The sequence below is a fragment of the Coregonus lavaretus genome, assembly GCF_964263955.1.
Source record: "Coregonus lavaretus genome assembly, chromosome: 26".
NCBI classification, from domain to species: domain Eukaryota; kingdom Metazoa; phylum Chordata; class Actinopteri; order Salmoniformes; family Salmonidae; genus Coregonus; species Coregonus lavaretus.
In genome coordinates, this window is record NC_140013.1 from 30,217,434 (window position 1) to 30,238,944 (window position 21,511).

General features: G+C 46.4%; 1 pseudogene across 1 annotated transcript in view; it reads left to right on the forward strand.

The window, feature by feature from the left end:
- LOC311101895 (neurofibromin-like) overlaps positions 1-19,989 on the forward strand; it is a 178,213-nt pseudogene extending 158,224 nt beyond the window's left edge. The window contains exons 42-56 of the transcript in view: positions 4,253-4,394; positions 5,589-5,690; positions 6,122-6,262; positions 6,623-6,749; positions 7,203-7,334; positions 7,856-7,991; positions 8,171-8,328; positions 8,626-8,867; positions 9,110-9,210; positions 9,761-9,903; positions 10,799-10,845; positions 17,722-17,938; positions 18,588-18,656; positions 19,304-19,357; positions 19,847-19,989. The product of the transcript in view is annotated as a neurofibromin-like (transcript). The remainder of the gene's footprint in view (positions 1-4,252; positions 4,395-5,588; positions 5,691-6,121; positions 6,263-6,622; positions 6,750-7,202; positions 7,335-7,855; positions 7,992-8,170; positions 8,329-8,625; positions 8,868-9,109; positions 9,211-9,760; positions 9,904-10,798; positions 10,846-17,721; positions 17,939-18,587; positions 18,657-19,303; positions 19,358-19,846) is intronic.
- The last annotated feature ends 1,522 nt before the right edge of the window (positions 19,990-21,511 follow it).

Genomic DNA, 21,511 nt, shown 5'->3' on the forward strand with positions numbered 1-21,511 from the left:
GAAGTCAAGGATCGGTAGGATAGTCAGTTTAACGAGGGCATGTTTGGCAGCATGAGTGAAGGAGGCTTTGTTGCGAAATAGGAAGCCGATTCTAGATTTAACTTTTGATTGGAGATGCTTAATGTGAGTCTGGAAGGATAGTTTACAGTCTAACCAGACACCTAGGTATTTGTAGTTGTCCACATACTTTAGGTCAGACCCGCCGAGAGTAGTGATTCTAGTTGAGGAGTACACCACATCAGTCACTGGCTTCATCAAAAAGTGCATTGATGACGTCGTCCCCACAGTGACCGTACGTACATACCCCAACCAGAAGCCATGGATTACAGGCAACATCCGCACTGAGCTATAGGGCAGAGCTGCCGCTTTCAAGGAGCGTGACTCTAACCTGGACGCTTATAAGAAATCCCGCTATGACCTCCGACGAACCATCAAACAGGCAAATAGTCAACACAGGACTAAGATTGAATCGTACTACACCGGCTCCGACACTCGTCGGATGTGGCAGGGCTTGCAAACTATTACAGACTACAAAGGGAAGCACAGCCACGAGCTGCCCAGTGACACAAGCTGCCCAGTGACACGAGCCTACCAGACGAGCTAAATGACTTCTATGCTCGCTTCGAGGCAAGCAACACTGAAGCATGCATGAGAGCATCAGCTGTTCTGGATGACTATGTGATCACGCTCTCCGTAGCCAATGTGAGTAAGACTTTTAAGCAGGTCAACATTCACAAGGCTGCAGGGCCAGACGGATTACCAGGATGTGTACTTCGAGTGTGCGCTGACCAACTGGCAAGTGTCTTCACTGACATTTTCAACATGTCCCTGACTGAGTCTGTAATAGCAACATGTTTCAAGCAGACCACCATAGTCCCTGTGCCCAAAAACACTAAGATAACCTGCCTAAATGACTACCGACCCGTAGCACTCACGTCTGTAGCCATGAAGTGCTTTGAAAGGCTGGTCATGGCTCACATCAACACCATTATCCCAGAAACCCTAGACCCACTCCAATTTGCATACCGCCCCAACAGATCCACAGATGATGCAATCTCTATTGCACTCCACACTGCCCTTTCCCACCTGGACAAGAGGAACACCTACGTGAGAATGCTATTCATTGACTACAGCTCAGCGTTCAACACCATAGTGCCCTCAAAGCTCATCACTAAGCTAAGGACCCTGGGACTAAACACGTCCCTCTGCAACTGGATCCTGGACTTCCTGACGGGCCGCCCCCAGGTGGTATGAGTAGGTAACAACACATCTGCCACGCTGATCCTCAACACGGGGGCCCCTCAGGGGTGCGTGCTCAGTCCCCTCCTGTACTCCCTGTTCACCCATGACTGCATGGCCAGGCACAACTCCAACACCGTCATTAAGTTTGCCGATAACACAACAGTGGTAGGGCTGATCACCGACAACGATGAGACAGCCTATAGGGAGGAGGTCAGAGACCTGGCCGTGTGGTGCCAGGATAACAACCTCTTCCTCAACATGATCAAGACAAAGGAGGTGATTGTGGACTACAGGAAAAAACAGAGGACTGATTACGCCCCCATTCTCATCGACAGGGCTGTAGTGGAACAGGTTGAGAGCTTCAAGTTCCTTGGTGTCCACATCACCAACAAACTATCATGGTCCAAACACACCAAGACAATCGTGAAGAGGGCACGACAAAGCTTATTCCCCCACAGGAGACTGAAAAGATTTGGCATGGATCCTCAGATCCTCATAAAGTTCTACAGCTGCACCATCGAGAGCATCCTGACTGGTTGCATCACCACCTGGTATGGCAACTGCTCGGCCTCTGACCGCAAGGCACTACAGAGGGTAGTGCGTACGGCCCAGTACATCACTGGGGCAAAGCTTCCTGCCATCCAGGACCTCTATACCAGGCGGTGTCAGAGGAAGGCCCTACAAATTGTCAAAGACTCCAGCCACCCTAGTCATAGACTGTTCTCTCTGCTACCGCACGGCAAGCGGTACCGGAGCGCCAAGTCTAGGTCCAACAGGCATCTTAACACCTTCTACCCACAAGCCATAAGACTCCTGAACATCTAATCATGGCTTCCCGGACTATTTGCATTGTCCCCCCCGCCCCACCCCACCCCACCCCCTCTTTTACGCTTCTGCTACTCTGTTTATTATCTATGCATAGTCACTTTAACTCTACCCACATGTACAGTTGAAGTCGAAAGTTTACATACACCTTAGCCAAATACATTTAAACTCAGTTTTTCACAATTCCTGACATTTAATCCTAGTAAAAATTCCCTGTCTTAGGTCAGTTAGGATCACCACTTTATTTTAAGAATGTGAAATGTCAGAATAATAGTAGAGAGAATGATTTATTTCAGCTTTTATTTCTTTCATCACATTCCCAGTGGGTCAGAAGTTTTTCGTACACTCAATTAGTATTTGGTAGCGTTGCCTTTAAATTGTTTAACTTGGGTCAAACGTTTCGGGTAGCCTTCCACAAGCTTCCCACAATAAGTTGGGTGAATTTTGGCCCATTCCTCCTGACAGAGCTGGTGTAACTGAGTCAGGTTTGTAGGCCTCTTTGCTCACACATGCTTTTTCAGTTCTGCCCACACATTTTCTATAGGGTTGAGGTCAGGGCTTTGTGATGGCCACTCCAATACCTTGACTTTGTTGTCCTTAAGCCATTTTGCCACAGCTTTGGAAGTCCCCTGTAGCTCAGTTGGTAGAGCATGGCGCTTACAACGCCAGGGTTGTGGGTTTGTTTCCCACGGGGGGCCAGTATGAAAATGTATGCACTCACTAACTGTAAGTCGCTCTGGATAAGAGCGTCTGCTAAATGACTAAAATGTAAATGTAAATGCTTGGGGTCATTGTACATTTGGAAGACCCATTTGCGACCAAGCTTTAACTTCCTGACTGATGTCTTGAGATGTTGCTTCAATATATCCACATAATTTTCCTTCCTCATTATGCCATCTATTTTGTGAAGTGCACCAGTCCCTCCTGCAGCAAAGCACCCACACAGCATGATGCTGCTACCCCCGTGCTTCACAGTTGGGATGGTGTTCTTCGGCTTGCAAGCATTCCCCCCTTTTCCTCCAAACATAACGATGGTCATTATGGCCAAACAGTTATATTTTTGTTTCATCAGACAAGAGGACATTTCTCCATAAAGTATGATCTTTGTCCCCATGTGCAGTTGCAAACCGTAGTCTGGCTTTTTTTATGGTGGTTTTGGAGCAGTGGTCTCTTCCTTGCTGAGCGGCCTTTCAGGTTATGTCGAGATAGGAATCGTTTTACCGTGGATATAGATACTTTTGTACCTGTTTCCTCCAGCATCTTCACAAGGTCCTTTGCTGCTGTTCTGGGATTGATTTGCACTTTTCTCACCAAAGTACGTTAATCTCTAGGCGACAGAACGCATCTCCTTCCTGAGCGGTATGACGGCTGCGTGGTCCCATAGTGTTTATACTTGCATACTATTGTTTGTACAGATGAACGTGGTACCTTCAGGCATTTGGAAATTGCTCCCAAGGATGAACCAGACTTGTGGAGGTCTACAATTGTTTTTCTGAGGTCTTGGCTGATTTCTTTTGATTTTCCCATGATGTCAAGCAAAGAGGCACTGTGTTTGAAGGTAGGCCTTGAAATACATCCACAGGTACACCTCCAATTTACTCAAATGATGTCAATTAGCCTATCAGAAGCTTCTAAAGCCATGACATAATTTTCTGGAATTTTCCAAGCTGTTTAAAGGCACAGTCAACTTAATGTATGTAAACTTCTGACCCACTGGAATTTTGATACAGTGAATTATAAGTAAAATAATCTGTCTGTAAACAATTGTTAGAAAAATTACTTGTGTCATGCACAAAGTAGATGTCCTAACCGACTTGCCAAAACGATAGTTTGTTAACAAGAAATTTGTGGAGTGGTTGAAAAACAAGTTTTAATGACTCCAACCTAAGTGTATGTAAACTTCCGACTTCAACTGTACATATTGCCTCGACTAACCGGTGCCCCCGCACATTGACTCTGTACCGGTACCACCTGTATACAGCCTCCCTACTGTTATTTTATTTTACTGCTGCTCTTTAATTATTTATTTTTTATTTTTTACTTAACACTTTTTTTCTAAAAACTGCATTGTTGGTCAAGGGCTTGTAAGTAAGCATTTCACTGTAAGGTCTACACCTGTTGTATTCGGCATATGTGGCAAATCAAATTTGATTTGATCTCCAATGCCACCTATGTCCTCCACCAGGTTTGCGTTCCAGTACAATCTGTCCCTGCAGCCCAGAGCCCTGGTGGTGTTTGGCTGCATCAGTAAGAGGGTGACCCACGGCCAGATCAAACAGATCATCAGGATCCTCAGCAAGGCCAGCCCCCTGCTCAGCAAAGACCGGGTGGGTCGACATGCACACACACACGGCTGTTGGAGTGCTGAGTTTTAATGAGCAATCTCTTGACACACACACACGTTGAGGGGTGGTGTTGAGTGTGTTTTACCTTTCCTTAGCTCAGTCTGCCAATGTTTGTCTGGCTCAGTCTGTACAGGCTAGGCTACCTGTGGGCTCTATCTGCATTATGCAGAGAGCTGGCTCAGTCTGTACAGGCTAGGCTACCTGTGGGCTCTATCTGCATTATGCAGAGAGCTGGCTCAGTCTGTACAGGCTAGGCTACCTGTGGGCTCTATCTGCATTATGCAGAGAGCTGGCTCAGTCTGTACAGGCTAGGCTACCTGTGGGCTCTATCTGCATTATGCAGAGAGCTGGCTCAGTCTGTACAGGCTAGGCTACCTGTGGGCTCTATCTGCATTATGCAGAGAGCTGGCTCAGTCTGTACAGGCTAGGCTACCTGTGGGCTCTATCTGCATTATGCAGAGAGCTGGCTCAGTCTGTACAGGCTAGGCTACCTGTGGGCTCTATCTGCATTATGCAGAGAGCTGGCTCAGTCTGTACAGGCTAGGCTACCTGTGGGCTCTATCTGCATTATGCAGAGAGCTGGCTCAGTCTGTACAGGCTAGGCTACCTGTGGGCTCTATCTGCATTATGCAGAGAGCTGAGTGTTTGAGTGCACCAACCCACTAATCCATTGGAGTCTAATCCACTTGCTAACATAATGAATACTATGATACACTCTCTCCCTTTTCATCTCTCTCTCGCTCCCTTTCGCTTTATTTCCTTTCTCTCTCTTCTTTCTTTCTTTCTTTCTTTCTTTCTTTCTTTCTTTCTTTCTTTCTTTCTTTCTTTCTTTCTTTCTTTCTTTCTTTCTTTCTTTCTTTCTTTCTTTCTTTCTTTCTTTCTTTCTTTCTTTCTTTCTTTCTTTCTTTCTTTCTTTCTTTCTTTCTTTCTTTCTTTCTTTCTTTCTTTCTCTCTCTCTCTCACTCACTCACTCACTCACTCACTCACTCACTCACTCACTCACTCACTCACTCACTCACTCACTCACTCACTCACTCACTCACTCACTCACTCACTCACTCACTCACTCACTCACTCACTCACTCACTCACTCACTCACTCACTCACTCACTCACTCACTCACTCCAGTGTTCATTCTCTACTAATGCCTCCTCTCCTTCTTCTCTGCCTCCACAGGGGCTGGAGAGCTGCTTAAAGGGACCTGATAACTACAACAGCCAGGTGCTGATTGAGGCCACAGTCATCGCTCTGACTAAGCTGGAGCCCCTCCTCAACAAGGTACACAAACTGCAAACACAGAACACATGCAATGCATCGTCTGATTGTCTGCGCTCCACTGCTTGTCAAATCAGAGTTTATTGGTCGTGTACACAGGTTTGCAGATATTATCGCCCTGTATAGCTCAGTTGGTAGAGCATGGCGTTTGCAACGCCAGGGTTGTGGGTTCGATTCCCACGGGGGGCCAGTATGAAAATGTATGCACACACTTAACTGTAAGTCGCTCTGGATAAGAGCGTCTGCTAAATGACTAAAATGTAAATGTAAATGCTTGTGTTCTACTATTCGAATAAAGAACCCAGCTGTAAGTTGTTGGTTCGTGTTTTTTAATAACAATTTGGAATCGGAGCAGAGCTAGATTTGTTCTTTGTTGTCTTAATGTCCTAGATATAATGTGTGTAACCTCATGGTTATACCCTGTGCTCCTCCAGGACTCCCCCATGCACACGGCAGTGTTCTGGGTGGCTGTAGCTGTGCTGCAGCTGGATGAAGTCAACCTGTACTCTGCTGGGACGGCCCTGCTAGAGCAGAACCTACACACTCTGGACAGCCTGCGAGTCTTCAACGACAAGGTAACAGACAGACAGACAGACAGACAGACAGACAGACAGACACACACAGACAGACAGACAGACAGACAGACAGACAGACAGACAGACAGACAGACAGACAGACAGACAGACAGACACACAGGCAGGCAGGCAGGCAGACAGACAGAGACAGACAGACACACACAGACAGACAGACTGACACACGGACACACGGACAGACACTCACTTTCAGTTCAATTACAAAAATGTAACATATTCATCACATATTGACACTATTTATATGTTGAATATGTGTAAAGATGTATCTGCTAAATGACCATATTTATTTGTTTCTACATTTCCCCTACATCTCCTCCCTCTCCCCCCCATCCTCCAATCAAGAGTCCAGAGGAGGTGTTTATGGAGATCAGGCGTCCTCTGGAGTGGCATTGTAAACAGATGGACCACTTTGTGGGCCTCAACTTCAGCTCCAACTTCAACTTCGCACTGGTGGGACACCTGCTCAAAGGTAAGGGAGAGAGCACAGAGCACTTGACTGCATCTCGGCCCTAGCAACTCCCCTTCCTGTGACAGTACTTGAAATGATGTAATTTGTTTGGGTCTGATCTAGCTAGATAAAGAATAGATAGATGAAAGACATTGGCCTGACTTGCCCAGCCACTGATGAAAACATGTCTTCCCCACTCAGTCAGAGACTCAAACAGGCTCTATTGACAATGTGTCCTTGTCCTGCAGTGACAACGAGCTTGGCAGCAGTTGTTGGTGTTTTCACTTGTCTCTGTAGTCTGTACTTGTCACTAGCTGCATTTAATGTTGTGTACTCTGTAGGCCTTGATGTGTTTTAATACTAACTGTGTTGAATTAATGTCGCCATGCTGAAATGTACCAAGCTATCAGTGGAGTGGTGTATGGCTATGACTAACGTGTGACTCTGTTTCCCTTCTTGTGTGTGTATGTGAAGGCTACAGACACCCGTCCCCCACCACGGTGGCTCGGACGGTGCGTATCCTCCACACGCTGCTGGCCCTGGTGGGAAAACACCTCAACTGTGATAAGTTTGAGGTCAACACCCAAAGCGTGGCCTACCTGGCAGGTCAGTTCCAGTCACAGTCCTACACAATGACTCCACTCACCCACATTTGTGTTGACTAACCAGACCTCCATTTGTGTCAACTCACTGGATCTGCAATGTGCTATTTGGATAGCAAGCAGTGTGTTGCTTTAGAAACATGATTTGTAAAACAGATAAGATGGTCTGTCATGTAGTGCCCCCCATTGTTGGAATAACCTGCAAAATTCCTTGCATCTTGATTCCCTGGTGCCACTAGGTCAGTTTAGGACTGTGGTGTTAAATTAATTAATTAAGGATTGCAGTTGTTTACATTGATATAATATATTTGTTGAAATTGTAGTATTGTAATTGGACCTTGTAATTATTTTTTTACATCTTCTTTTTTTATTTGAAATTTTAATTTACCCTGAATAAATATAAGTAATTTTTTTTAAATCATGTAAAATAAGGAATTGTCGCCTCTATTCATGAATGTTTCTGCAATGATTGGAACGTGTCCCATCACTGGTTTTCACCCTGCTCTGGTGTGTGTCTGTGTGCAGCCCTGCTCACCGTGTCAGAGGAGGTGCGTAGTCGCTGCAGTCTAAAACACAGGAAGTCTCTGTTGCTGTCTGAGATGGCCATGGAGAACGTTCCCATGGATACCTACTCTCTGCACCACACTGACCCCAGCTGCAGGTGAGGCGCACTCTACATAAGATACTTTGAACCTGAATAGGTTTTATCTTTAGCTAAGGACAAAGCACATTTTCCTTTATCCAAAGTCATTTTCTGTAATACCTGTTGTTGGTAAATATCTTTAGCATCAAGCTTGAAGAGTTATTTCCTTACCTGTAGCCACCATCTCCTCCCCTCAGGACACTGAGAGAGTGCCAGCTGTGGGCGTCCCCCAAGGTGTCAGAGCGCTATCTGAATGCCTACTACCCCACGGTGGGGCAGATCAGCCCCCGTACACGCAAGTCCATGAGCCTGGACATGGGCCAGGCCTCCCATGCCAACACCAAGAAGCTGCTGGGTAACTATAACATTGCTGCTAAACTACACTGCTAATTTTGTCTAAGAGTTCCCCTTAGCATTGTTTTTATACCGCTGCGCCAGAGGTGTAACATGCAAGCCATTTATTGGGTGGATACTGCTCATGCTGACTATGATCTGGCAGCATTGACTACAGTGTCAATTACGTTTCAAGAAATACACAGCTGATGTAAGAGTGCTGTAAGATGGAAATCCCATGTCACCACTCACCACCTTATCCCATAGACCCTCTTCAATCATTAGCTCTACACTGTCCATCTGTGGTGTATTTCTCCAGGCACCAGGAATAGTTTTGATCACCTGATATCTGACTCTAAAGCACCAAAGAGACCAGAGACTGAGTCTGGCGTCACCACCCCGCCTAAGGTGAGGTGTGTGGCCGAGAACGAATACGAGATAGACAGCCAAAGAATGGGCCACTCCCACCTCCGCAAGGTGTCTGTGACAGAGTCCAACGTTCTACTGGACGAGGAGGTGCTGACCGACCCCAAAGTCCAGGCCCTGCTGCTCACTGTGCTGGTGAGAGGAAGACCACACACACAAATTCACACCTGGCAAAAAAGAAAAAATTATATTGCGGGTAATAAAATAAGCAAAACATATGTAACACAATCACTAGACATACATGTAACACTAGTTACTGCTAGGGTCCAAGTAGTCATCATGAATGCACATCGGGAGGCAGCAACATAGCATACAGCTTTCTACTGTATATAACTGGTTCAGTCTGTAAACGTATGCTCTCTGTTTCTGTGTCCAAGGCCACCCAGGTCAAGTACACCACAGACGACTTTGACCAGAGGATCCTATACGAGTATCTAGCTGAAGCTAGCGTCGTCTTCCCAAAGGTCTTTCCGGTCGTGTAAGTAAACATGCCTGAAAATCCCTCAGGCAAAACCAAATACCTAGCCTAAGCCCTACTTTTTCCATAAGCAAACCTGGGGAAAGACCAATGTCTTTTGGGGTGGGGGGAAGTCTAATCGTTTTTTTGGAGGAGGGAAGTCCAATGATCTACTGAGAAGGGGCCTGTCCTGCCCCAAATGCATTGTGGGAGTTGAAGTGTGGTTTACCTAGCTAGACATGTGGTTTGGGTTCAGTCTCTTTCAGGGGTGAATAGTGGAGTCCTGTGAGTCAGAATGTGTTTAGCCCACACATGCATACATTCTATGTTTGTAGTTTCAGTTGAAGTAGCTCTTTCTATACAAGCAAAAATGTCACAGGTTCAAAATATAGTTTATTTTGAGAACTGTCTTGTATGAGGCCTAGTTATTCACCAGTGTGTTCGAGTCCTGTCATGATATGTGTTGACAAGGCCACTGGGAAAGGGTGATGCAGAGTGTGGTGTCTGTAATGATTGTATGGCCTACCTACCTAGCCGATGTTGATCTTTATGTGTTTCCTCCTCTCCTCAGCCACAACCTGCTGGACTCTAAGATCAACACGCTGCTGTTCATGTGTCAGGATACCAACCTGCTGAACCCAGTGCATGGCATCATTCAGAGTGTGGTCTACCACGAAGAGTCTCCTCCACAATACCAACCCTCCTGTCTACAGAGTACATACATTCATCTACAGGCCTGCTCTACCCATCTTTCTCCTCTCTCTCTCTCAGTCCCTATCTCCCCCTCGACCTCATCTCCCATCCTTCATCTCTCTCTGCCCCTCCCTTTCTCTCTGTCCTCTCTCTCTCGCTCTCTCTCACTCTCACTCTCTGTCTATCTCAAATCAAATCAAATCAAATCAAATCAAATTTTATTGGTCACATGCGCCGAATACAACAGGTGCAGACATTACAGTGAAATGCTTACTTACAGCCCTTAACCAACAGTGCATTTATTTTAAACAAAAAAGTAAGAATAAAACAACAACAAAAAAGTGTTGAGAAAAAAAGAGCAGAAGTAAAAAATAAAGTGACAGTAGGGAGGCTATATATACAATAGAATAAAGTGACAGTAGGGAGGCTATATATACAGGGGGGTACCGTTGCATAGTCAATGTGCGGGGGCACCGGCTAGTTGAGGTAATATGTACATGTGGGTAGGGTGAAATACACCACATCTCTGTCCCTATCTCCTCCTCTCTCTCTCGCCTCTCATCCTTCATCTCTCCTGCCTCTCTCCCTTTCTGTCTCTCACTCTCTCTGTCCCCATCTTCTCTACCTCTCTCAACTCTCATTCTTCAGCTTCCTCTGCCCCTCCCTTTCTCTCTCTCCTCTGTCTCTTTCTGTCTGTCCCAGTCCCTATCTCCTCCTCTACCTCTCATCTCCCATCCTTCATCACTCTCTGCCCCCTCCCTTTCTCTCCAGCCCTCTCCCCTGACTGTTATGGAGTGCTTTCTTCTTTAGCAGTATAACTTTGCCAATGATACCTTCCTCCCACCATTACTTTCTCTCTCTCTCTCTCTCTCTCTCTCTCTCTCTCTCTCTCTCTCTCTCTCACACACACACACAGGCTTCGGCTTCAACGGACTTTGGAGGTTTGCCGGACCCTTCTATAAGGTATGATTCATTGCCCTCATATTTCCCTTTCGTTCTCCCTAAGGCAGTGCGGCCGTGCTGGAAGAATTCAGCCTCAGTAAGCAATTACAGCCTTGCCAGGGAGCCGGCCGATTGCCCCAAGATTTATTGGACATCCTCCTCTCTCTCTCTCTCGCTCTCCCCCCACTTCCCCAGTCTCCGCTCTGGCCACCTCAGTTTCCCTTTATGATGTTTCTGAGTAAATACCCCAAGCAGGGACAAGGAGATGCTTCTAGCTCTGATGGTTCTGTAGTGTTAGCAACACCAGAGTTGCAGGTCTGGTTTCAGAATGGGGCCACATACAGTGGGGAGAACAAGTATTTGATACACTGCCGATTTTGCAGGTTTTCCTACTTACAAAGCATGTAGAGGTCTGTAATTTTTATCATAGGTACACTTCAACTGTGAGAGACGGAATCTAAAACAAAAATCCAGAAAATCACATTGTATGATTTTTAAGTAATTAATTTGCATTTTATTGCATGACATAAGTATTTGATACATCAGAAAAGCAGAACTTAATATTTGGTACAGAAATCTTTGTTTGCAATTACAGAGATCATACGTTTCCTGTAGGTGACCAGGTTTGCACACACTGCAGCAGGGATTTTGGCCCACTCCTCCATACAGACCTTCTCCAGATCCTTCAGGTTTTGGGGCTGTCGCTGGGCAATACTGACTTTCAGCTCCCTCCAAAGATGTTCTATTGGGTTCAGGTCTGGAGACTGGCTAGGCCACTCCAGGACCTTGAGATGCTTCTCACGGAGCCACTCCTTAGTTGCCCTGGCTGTGTGTTTCGGGTCGTTGTCATGCTGGAAGACCCAGCCACGACCCATCTTCAATGCTCTTACTGAGGGAAGGAGGTTGTTGGCCAAGATCTCGCGATACATGGCCCCATCCATCCTCCCCTTAATACGGTGCAGTCATCCTGTCCCCTTTGCAGAAAAGCATCCCCAAAGAATGATGTTTCCACCTCCATGCTTCACGGTTGGGATGGTGTTCTTGGGGTTGTACTCATCCTTCTTCTTCCTCCAAACACGGCGAGTGGAGTTTAGACCAAAAAGCTCTATTTTTGTCTCATCAGACCACATGACCTTCTCCCATTCCTCCTCTGGATCATCCAGATGGTCATTGGAAAACTTCAGACGGGCCTGGACATGCGCTGGCTTGAGCAGGGGGACCTTGCGTGCGCTGCAGGATTTTAATCCATGACGGCGTAGTGTGTTACTAATGGTTTTCTTTGAGACTGTGGTCCCAGCTCTCTTCAGGTCATTGACCAGGTCCTGCCGTGTAGTTATGGGCTGATCCCTCACCTTCCTCATGATCATTGATGCCCCACGAGGTGAGATCTTGCATGGAGCCCCAGACCGAGGGTGATTGACCGTCATCTTGAACTTCTTCCATTTTCTAATAATTGCGCCAACAGTTGTTGCCTTCTCACCAAGCTGCTTGCCTATTGTCCTGTAGCCTATCCCAGCCTTGTGCAGGTCTACAATTTTATCCCTGATGTCCTTACACAGCTCTCTGGTCTTGGCTATTGTGGAGAGGTTGGAGTCTGTTTGATTGAGTGTGTGGACAGGTGTATTTTATAGGTAACGAGTTCAAACAGGTGCAGTTAATACAGGTAATGAGTGGAGAACAGGAGGGCTTCAGCACGTCGGGAGCGGTTGTCGGGAGAGGTTGTGTTTTCTCTAGCAGGAGGTAAGCTTGGCTTCTTATATGGTGTTGAGTAAAGCTTAAACCATGTATTTAGATTGTAGGTAGGTATTGTAGTTAGGTATTATAGGTAGTTTACTCAGGTAGTTATTGTAGGTTATTGTAGGTAATTATTGTAGGTAAGTATTGTATTCGGCGGACCCCGGCGAAGCACGAGGCTAGCCTACCCACTACTTGGACCAACAAAGCTAGCTAGCTAGCTAGCGGGTAGCTACTGGTAACTTTTAGCAACTGTGGTTAGTTGTTTCCAATGTTATTTCACGCTTAAGAGTACCTGTGATTGAGCCAGCTAGCTGCCACCATTCAGCTGTTTTTCTAACCTCATTATCCGAGGCATTAGCGTTAGGTGGTTGGTAGCTGCTGTACTTAATTACAGCTACTGATTGCAGTCTGCCAGTTTGGCTTCATACATAGCTTGGGCTTTGTCGAGTAAGGCTTAAACTATGTATTTAGATTGTAGTTAGGTATTATAGGTAGGCATCGTGGGCTGTATATTATTAAGTAGTATAGGTAGGCATCGTGGGCTGTTGTGGGTAGTTGTTGTGTAGTTATTGTAGGTTACTTTTGTAGTCGGCGGTGCCGGGTGTAGCACGAAGCTAGCTAGCTAACTCACCTCCTGGATTAGCTGGCGAGTAGCTATTAGCAACGGTAGCAACTAAAAACAATATCCTTTTAGCCAGCTACATTCGTTCGCAGCGACGCCGTTTTTTTCAAACAAAGTCAACACAGCAGCCATTGCTAGCTAGCCAACACTACCAGCTGGCTGTACTGTAGTAGCTAAATACAATATATTTGTGCTAGCTAGCCAACGTTTAATCATTGCTGCGTTATGAAAGAACTAGACACGGACACAAATTATCTGTTTAGTGTGTTCACACACTATTGGTAGTTTGTTGTAACCAAGTATTGGTGCTAAACTGTGTGTTATTGGATGCTAGCATGCTAGTTAGCTATGGCGTCATAGTTAGCTAGCTGAATAAAGTAAGTTGAGTCTATTCATTGAAACATTGAACCGCTGTAGTTTACAACAATTCTAATTTCTAAAGTGGAAGTTGGGAGAGTTTTATTCGGGTGGTTCAGTGAAACAATTATAGTTTCTGAGGTGGAAGTTGGGAGAGTTATATTTTTTTGGTGAGGGAGGCCTGCTCTCTCCTTTCCCAGATGTTTAGTTCATTTCATTCCGATCTCCTCTGCATTATTGTAGCCATCTGCTGCAGCCTGTCAACTATGCCTCTGCCTATCCCTGTTCTCTCCTCTCCGCACAGGCTACACAAACGCCTCACACCGCGTGGCTGCTGCCTCTCTAACCTGGTGGTCCCTGCACGCACCACACACCTGGAGTTCCAGGTCTCAGGCAGCCTCTGGAACTGCCGTTCTGCCGCCAACAAGGCTGACTTCATCCCAGCCTATGCTACCCTCCAGTCCCTCGACTTCCTGGCGCTGACGGAAACATGGATTACCACTGAAAACACTGCTACTCCTACTGCTCTCTCCTCGTCTGACCATGTGTTCTCGCATACCCCGAGAGCATCTGGTCAGAGGGGTGGTGGCACAGGAATCCTCATCTCTCCCAAGTGGTCATTCTCAATTTTCCCCTAACCCATCTGTCTATATCCTCATTTGAATTCCACGCTGTCACAGTCACTAGCCCATTTAAGCTTAATATCCTTGTCATCTATCGCCCTCCAGGTTCCCTTGGAGAGTTCATCAATGAGCTTGACACCTTGATAAGTTCCTTTCCTGAGGATGGCTCACCCTTCACAGTTTTGGGGGATTTCAACCTCCCTACGTCTACATTTGACTCATTTCTCTCTGCCTCCTTCTTTCCACTCCTCTCCTCTTTTGACCTCACCCTCTCACCGTCCCCCCCTACTCACAAGGCAGGCAATACGCTTGACTTCATCTTTACTAGATGTTGCTCTTCTACTAATCTCACTGCAACTCTCCGACCACTACTTTGTATCCTTTTCTCTCTCGCTCTCCTCCAACACTACTCACTCTGCCCCTACACAGATGGTAACGCGCCGCCGCAACCTTCGCTCTCTCTCTCCCACTACTCTCTCCTCTTCCATCCTATCATCTCTTCCCTCTGCTCAATCCTTCTCCCTCCAATCTCCTGACTCTGCCTCCTCAACCCTCCTCTCCTCCCTTTCTGCATCCTTTGACTCCCTGTGTCCCCTATCCTCCCGGCCGGCTCGGTCCTCCCCTCCAGCTCCGTGGCTTGATGACTCATTGCGAGCTCACAGAACAGAGCTCCGGGCAGCGGAGCGGAAATGGAAGAAAACTAAACTCCCTGCCGACCTGGCATCTTTTCACTCCCTCCTCTCTACATTTTCTTCATCTGTTTCTGCTGCTAAGGCCACTTTCTACCACTCTAAATTCCAAGCATCTGCCTCTAACCCTAGGAAGCTCTTTGCCACATTCTCCTCACTGCTGAATCCTCCCCCCCACCCCCCCCCCCCCCCCTCCTCCCTCTCTGTGGATGACTTCGTCAACCACTTTGAAAAGAAGGTTGACGACATCCGATCCTCGTTTGTTAAGTCTAATGACACTGCTGGTCCTGCTCACACTGCCCTACCCTATGCTTTGACTTCTTTCTCCCCTCTCTCTCCAGATAAAATCTTGCGACTAGTGACTGCAGGCCGCCCAACAACCTGCCCGCTTGACCCCATCCCCTCCTCTCTTCTCCAGACCATCTCCGGTGACCTTCTCCCCTACCTCACCTCGCTGATCAACTCATCCTTGACTGCTGGCCATGTCCCTTCCGTCTTCAAGAGAGCGAGAGTTGCACCCCTTCTCAAAAAACCAACACTCGATCCCACTGATGTCAACAACTACAGACCAGTATCCCTTCTTTCTTTTCTTTCCAAAACTATTGAGCGTGCCGTCTTTAGCCAACTCTCTTGCTATCTCTCTCAGAATGACCTTCTTGATCCAAACCAGTCAGGTTTCAGGACTGGTCATTCAACTGAGACTGCTCTTCTCTGTGTCACGGAGGCTCTCCGCACTGCTAAAGCTAACTCTCTCTCCTCTGCTCTTGTCCTTCTAGACCTGTCTGCTGCCTTTGATACTGTGAACCATCAGATCCTCCTCTCCACCCTCTCCGAGCTGGGCATCTCCGGCGCGGCTCACTCCTGGATTGCGTCCTACCTGACCGGTCGCTCCTACCAAGTGGCGTGGCGAGAAGCTGTCTCCGCACCACGTGCTCTCACCACTGGTGTCCCCCAGGGCTCAGTTCTAGGCCCTCTCCTTTTCTCCCTATACACCAAGTCACTTGGCTCTGTCATATCCTCACATGGCCTCTCCTATCATTGCTACGCTGACGATACACAACTAATCTTCTCCTTTCCCCCTTCTGATAACCAGGTGGCGAATCGCATCTCTGCATGTCTGGCCGACATATCAGTATGGATGACGGATCACCACCTCAAGCTGAACCCTGGCAAGACGGAGCTGCTCTTCCTCCCGGGGAAGGACTGCCCGTTCCATGATCTCGCCATCACGGTTGACAACTCCGTTGTGTCCTCCTCCCAGAGTGCGAAGAGCCTTGGCGTGACCCTGGACACACCCTGTCGTTCTCCGCTAACATCAAGGCGGTGACCCGATCCTGCAGGTTCATGCTCTACAACATTCGGAGAGTACGACCCTGCCTTACACAGGAAGCGGCACAGGTCCTAATCCAGGCACTTGTCATCTCCCGTCTGGATTACTGCAACTCGCTGTTGGCTGGGCTCCCTGCCTGTGCCATTAAACCCCTACAACTCATCCAGAATGCCGCAGCCCGTCTGGTGTTCAACCTTCCCAAGTTCTCTCACGTCACCCCCTCCTCCGCACACTCCACTGGCTTCCAGTTGAAGCTCGCATCCGTTACAAGACCATGGTGCTTGCCTATGGAGCAGTGAGGGGAACGGCACCTCCGTACCTTCAGGCTCTGATCAGTCCCTACACCCAAACGAGGGCATTGCGTTCATCCACCTCTGGCCTGCTGGCTCCCCTTCCTCTGCGGAAGCATAGTTCCCGCTCAGCCCAGTCAAAACTGTTCGCTGCTCTGGCACCCCAATGATGGAACAAGCTCCCTCACGACGCCAGGACAGCGGAGTCACTCACCACCTTCCGGAGACATTTGAAACCCCAACTCTTTAAGGAATACCTGGGATAGGATGAAGTAATCCTTCTACCCCCCCGCCCCCCCCCCCCCCCCCCCCCAAAAAAAAATTAATAAAAATAATAATAAAAAAAATATTGTAAAGTGGTTAACCCACTGGCTATAGGGTGAATGCACCAATTTGTAGTAAGTCGCTTGGATAAGAGGTGCTAAATGACATATTCCTAATTACCCCCTGTTAAATGTTAAGGTCTGTGAGAGCCGGAATTCTTACTGGTTGGTAGGTGATCAAATACTTATGTCATGCAATAAAATGCAAATGAATTACTTAAAAATCATACTGTGTGATTTTCTGGATTTTTGTTTTAGATTCCGTCTCTCACAGTTGAAGTGTACCTATGATAAAAAATTACAGACCTCTACATGCTTTGTAAGTAGGAAAACCTGCAAAATCGGCAGTGTATCAAATACTTGTTCTCCCCACTGTAAGTGCTGATACGATGTATTGCGATTCTCACTATTTTATATGTATTGCGATTCGATACTGTGATTTTATTGTGATTCGATGTTCCAAACATATTGCTCACCATATGTCTGCTGCAGAAATATCCCTATATGTAACTGTATTGATTTCCCCCTCCCCCCATCACTACAGAATACTGTATGTGGCCCTTTGAAGCTTGTAGGGCTCTTAGACTCTCTCTGTTTTCACTGTGTACCCATTATCCCCTGCTCCACTTTTCTCCAACAAACAAAAGGTGCCATTTGCCATCTGCTTGTTTACCCATAGTCAATCAGGAAACAATGTATTCAAGCCTGGCCAAAGGCTGAGGATCAATGTCTCCTGTGATTTAGCTCAGGGAGACTTTAGACTGTGATATCTGTTGGCCCGTGTTCCCCCCGTGTTCCCCTCACACTCTCTCTTTTTTCTCTCTTTCTCCTCTCTATTCCACCCCCTACCTGACTTTCTCTATCTCCTCTCTCTCTACCTCTATTCCCCACTCCTCCTCCTCTCTCCATCCATGTCAAACCATCAGAAAACTCAGATCCCAGACTATGCTGAGCTGATTGTGAAGTTCCTGGAGGCCTTGATTGACCGCTACCTGCCTGGTACAGAGGAGGAGAGGAGAGAGGAGCAGCTCCATACCCCCACCTCGCCCTACCCCCCTGTCACCCAGAGCCAGCTCAGCATCACCGCTAACCTCAACCTCTCCAACTCCATGAACTCCCTGGCCACCTCGCAGCACTCCCCAGGTTAGCAGAGTATACACATGTGGACACAATACAATACAGTCCTTATTGATCCACCCTGGGAGCAGCACAGGGTCAACTGCAGACCAGCGCCCCTGGAACACACACACACCACTTATACATACAGGCAGACACACAAATACACCACTAACATCATACTTTTGAAGGCTGAGTCCTACCAATGATAGGTGTTCTGTAGAGTATCTAGAGGCAAGCAAAGTGTGTGTGGGGTGCTATTGCTGTGGGTTATTTCTAGGTCTCCCGCTAGCTTTCTCTGCATCCGAAACTGTCACTGATTATGATATCTCTTCTCACAATATGAGGACGCTGCTGCTGTGCACTAAAGATATCACGTTTCAAGATGTCAGAAAAGCACTGCGAGATTTTAACTATTGCCAAAAACAACAAAATGACTTGCACAAATGCTGAAATGTAGTGTGTTTGAAATATGCAGGGGGAGGAAAGGCAGGGGTACCTAGTTAGCACCATCAAACATCTCAGACATTTTGTTTCTATGTTGCATATGTCTACTGTCCGTCGTGCTTTCTTTCTTGCTCTCAGCAATGAACTCTAATCCCCTCGCTCTCTTTCTGGGTCTGGTCTGTGTGTAACATCCCCATCATGCTCTACTCGCTGTGGTGTGGTGGTGTAGTCTATAGACGGTCCCCAACTCTATTCCATCCCGAGCCGTCGGACGAGACGACGCCACCGAAAACATCTGGTACAAATCACAACCATAGAGCCTCCCTGGGCCACTAACGCTAGCCCCAGCCGAGCCTATAGTTTGCAAACTGTGGTAACTCTCATCACGCGTCCATTTCTGTCTGCTGTTCTCACTATGCTAGCTGCTAGCTTTTAGAATCACCTAGCTAATACCAGTGTTTTTGTTATTACTTCTAGAATAAATAGATTGTATTATTAGTGCTATGTATCAGTACTATATTGCTGAAGTAGATGTAATATATTGTTAGCCTTTCCACAAAAAAAGTATATTCTTAGTAGTTATTCATGCCATTAAAACACCACCCCTAGAAAATTAAATAAATAAATACAATAAAAATAGAAACATCACCAGGTATTGTCTTTGCATCACAGTTTCTGGTTACTTTTCAACTGTCTGTATCTCAAAACCATTTCATCTGAAAACCACCTCATTGAAATCTCTTAATTCCATAATGTCAATGGTAAAGATCCATCTTGCTGTCTGTTGTTAATTTTTTCATTCAGTGAATTTGACTCTCATTCTCTCCCTGTTTCTGTTCTGTTACCCTTGTTTTAATGTGTTTCTCATCTTTGTCCACACAGTTGCTGTGGTCATTCATTCTTGTTTCTCTCCCTCTGTCTCCATCTTTCGCTCTCTCTATGAAGCCTCTCTGCCTTGCTCCAAGTCAGCCGTTTTTGCGCCACACCTCCTCCTCCCAGGTACTCTTCCTCTTTGACCTTGTGACCCCAGAGGTCAAGCAAGGTCAAGCAAACTCATCCCCTTCAGTAAAAAACACCAAAAGAACTCATCCAATGTGAAAAGGTAAAAGTGAGAAACCCACAAACTGTACCCAGTGCCAGAATAGCATCTTAAAATCGGCCACCCACTGCCAAGCAAAGCGTAATCAGTTGGTAATCTTGTTGTTTGTGCTGGTGTGGTTGTAAGAAAGTAATAAGGGGCTGGGGTAGAATCCCCATTCAACAATAAAAGCCTTGTTAGAGGGGAACTTGTGCTCTCTGTCTGACAATGTAGTGGAAGCTGGAGATGTTGAGTTCATTCAGGGTGAGAATATGCCTTTAGTTTTATACCAAAGCTATGGCACAGCGCCATCGGCTGTTCAACAGTGGTATTGAATCTGAGTCACTGAGAATGGCTCTCTCCCCTCTCTTCTATTCTTCCCTCTCTATTCTCGTCTTCCCTCTGTCCAGGCGTGGATAAAGAGAATGTGCAGCTCTCCCCCAGCGCGGCTCTCTCCACCAGTGGACGGACCCGCCATGGCTCTGCCAGTCAGGTGCAGAAACAACGCAGCGCAGGCAGCTTCAAGAGGCCTAGCATCAAGAAGATAGTATGAGACAAAGAGATAGAAAGAGATGGAGAGAACAATAGCCATCATCAGATGAACGAAATAAGCCATTCTGTAGTCTTTATTTTTTTGCTCTTTGTCTGTTGAATTCTCAGATATCAGTTCCATATATAACGTATTCAGTGTAAGAACTGGACAACATTATGTTTGGTGAGTGCTGCATTATGTGACATAGGAAGATGACTGGGCGAAGCAATGTGGGTGTCCATGTTGGACCATTATGACATCATCGTGCCGGGGGGGGGGGGGGGGGGGGGGGGGGGAATTGGGGATTTTGGACCTGTATACTGAAGGACAAGCCTCTTGCCCCTGCTCCAACCCCACGGTCTACCTAAAACCAACCCCACTACCGCCTTCACACAGCAAGGCTGCAGCAGCCATTCGCCACTTCCATCTATGCAGGGTAGACCAAATGACCTACCAACAGATGGATAGTCATGTCGTTATCAAAACCTTCAATCCACGGTCTTGAAACCTGGATTTGGATACACATTGTCATTTTGATTCTTCCCAGTTGTGTACATATTTATGTATATTGATGTACAGAAAGGATATAAATAACTAGTCCTAATAATAATAATAGGGTTGTTGTTTTATCCATGGTGTGCCTTCATCAGGGTTTTCCAATGTGTATAATTGTGTCAAATAAAGTGCAGCCTTTTTTTGGAAAAGAACAGGTACTAATTATATAGAGACTATTATGTTCACTCTACGTGAATGCTCTTTAGAGCTGCGTTAACTGTATGTCATGATCGTCAAGTATACAATCACCAATAATACCCTGCTGCCTGAAAGTTTTTAACCTGTACAGATAGACAGTCCTCACTATATATTGAAGTTATTCTTTTTGAAATATTTGCCATGCAAGAATATGAATTTCAAGACACTAGATAGTACTGCACAAACTTGTAAATATTGAAAGACCTTTATTTTTATTGATTTGTATCATGTTTTCTTTATATTGCATTTGGATTCATTTACAGTTCCGACCGTGACTAGGAAAATTTAAGTAATATGCAAAATAAATGCCAAAACCCATCCGTAATAGCAACTGCGTGAATACTTCAATTGACATGACTTTGATCACAGTTTAAGTCTACCACCTGTCTAAGATTATGTGTGACACAGACTACAGAATTGATCATATTGAAGTTCTGGTTTGATAAGATGCCAATACGTTCTCCTGATTTCCTGCTCACACACAGGTGTCTCTTTCTCTGGTTGAATGAAGTCTACCTATGAATTTTCTCCTATGGCCAAATGAAAGGTGGTGAGGGAAATGAGGGCGGCCATTACTTTGTCTGAAGGTCATTGTTCCTCCTGTAAAGTACCAGACTCATTCACCCTCTTCCTCTTGATCCTAACCTTTCCATTTGTGCAGATCAGTAAGGTAGAAGCGATATGGTGGAAGCTCCACCATTACATTGTGTATACCCATCTGCATTCCAGACCCTTCGGATCTGCAGACATGGAAGGGTAGGGGTAGGGAACGGTTGTTACTAAACAGTCA